A 2,148-nucleotide genomic window follows, 5' to 3' on the forward strand; every position below is an offset into this window, starting at 1 on the left:
AATCATTTTAACTATAAAGTATTCAACTTTGGTGTGTAGCGTGCTATTTGTCCAGACATGAATGACCTCAAGCCACGTGGCTTCATGAAGAGATGTTACAAAGCTACATGACTTAAAACGGGACAAAACAATATCATGGATTAGACTTTCAAAACAGGTTTCATGAAGCTTCGGGGAAAAAAAGCTCTGGAACCAGAGCGCATATCAAACTGGCAAAATCGTGTGATTTCAGTAAACAAGGATTTGTTACATCATCGTTTTGAAACTTTTAGAAATTGTAGTGGATCATCCACAGGGGTGATCTCTGAACCCATGAACTAGTGTCTATATTTAAATTTCACCTGCTCTAAGATCAATTTGATTGATTCATTTGTAGATGTTTAATGGCACATTTGTATAGTCTCTTATCGGTCTGATTAATCAAGCACTCCATAAAACATACACAACAAGCCATACACATATTATAAAAACACTTCATAATGGCATTGGATGATTTGTTAAATGCATGTAATAGATCACACCTTCCTTCAATAAAACATTTGTAATTGGTTATGTATGCATGTGTTGGCTGAGTTTACACCGTTGTGACCAGCGTGTTGCCTTTCAAGCACTTTAAAACAGGGAATCATTTTGCGAAGCCATTGATTCAAAGTTTCTAAAAGCTTCATTTCTTCCATCAATGAGCAATATTCAAGCAACCACACAGAACACCTTAACTACTGCTAGCAACTGGCCTTTACTTTAAACCAACCATAAAAACCAAGCAACCAATTAGTATCACTATCACCATACTGAAACCAGCCGGAACACCAAGGCCTGGTTTCACAGGATTAAACCAGGATTAGGCCTTAGTTCAATTAGGACATTTATAAACATGCCTTAAAAAACATTACTGGTGTGTCTTGAGAGCTCAAACATGGATTGTCTGGGACTAGATTTAAGCCTTGTCTGTGAAACTGGAGTAGCCTATAACAACCACACTAATAACATCCCAGCAAGCAGCTAGAAAATCTTATTAATCATCCAAAATACCCTATAGCAAATGAACTGCCTAGCAAGCAGCGATATAGATATCATCCAGACCAGACAACCTAGCAAGAAAAACTCAAGCAACAACATAATATGCATTAGTAACCACCAAGCTTCTAGCAACTAGCTACAACACTTACAAACAGTACAGAACCCCTTAAGGGACATGATGGGGGAAAATTGAAATGGAAGGAAAAATATATATTTCAATGCTTTTTTATTAGGCTACCACAAGAAACTTTGCAAGTGTTCTCAAAACTGTTGTGATGTAAATAATATATTAATCAAAAATATTCAACAGCAGATTAATAATTTAAAAATCCAAACAAACTTAATTAAAAATTGTTTTGCTGTGTTCCAATATGCTAAACATCACATTTATCGGAATAGAGAACTATGGGTAATCGCATGTGAGCTGTTGACAAGAAGTGAATGAGCTTTGTGGAAAAAAAACAGTGAATGTCATGCATTGCAAACCACAAAATGCAAGCAATGCGGGTCAACAGGAGGTGAAGTGTGAAAACTGTCACTATGATTATTGTCACATGAATAGACACTGCTATCAGAATAGATCTTGGTGTTAAACAGCTCACCTGTGGATGTTTATGTGATTTTTTTTTCTCCCGGGGGAAATAAGTGAAGAGCAGAATCAAGTTCCTGTCATGTTTAAGATAAACATCTCCATGTGAGGCAGACAGATATGAATAGGCCTACTTGAGTAGGCCTATCCATGAAAATCCAAAAGTTGTTAGATTTTTTTGTCTGTTTTTTGTTGTTGTTGTTGTTGCTGAAACTTCCTCCATTGTAGCCCAAATTGTGGATACTCAGACGTTGTCAATCCAAATTAATTGAATCAAATTTCGGATAATAAAAGTACTGTTTATACGTAGGCCTATTCAAATTCGTTTACACGCCACGTGCATTTCATTTATTACAGCGTAATAAATGAAATGCACGTGGCGTGTAAACGAATTTGAATAGGCCTACGTATAAACAGTACTTTTATTATCCGAAATTTGATTCAATTAATTTGGATTGACAACGTCTGAGTATCCACAATTTGGGCTACAATGGAGGAAGTTTCTACAATTTGGGCTACAATGCGTCAATCACAAAAAA

General features: G+C 36.1%; 1 long non-coding RNA gene across 1 annotated transcript in view; it reads right to left on the reverse strand.

Moving 5' to 3' along the window:
* Positions 1–1,954, reverse strand: part of LOC306997002 — a 162,807-nt gene extending 160,853 nt beyond the window's left edge. The window contains exon 1 of the long non-coding RNA XR_013797234.1: positions 1,623–1,954. This is a non-coding gene — a long non-coding RNA (uncharacterized lncRNA). The remainder of the gene's footprint in view (positions 1–1,622) is intronic.
* Positions 1,955–2,148: the final 194 nt, after the last annotated feature.

Source organism: Phoxinus phoxinus, assembly GCF_949152265.1.
Source record: "Phoxinus phoxinus genome assembly, chromosome: 4".
In the NCBI taxonomy this organism is placed as follows: Eukaryota; Metazoa; Chordata; class Actinopteri; order Cypriniformes; family Leuciscidae; genus Phoxinus; species Phoxinus phoxinus.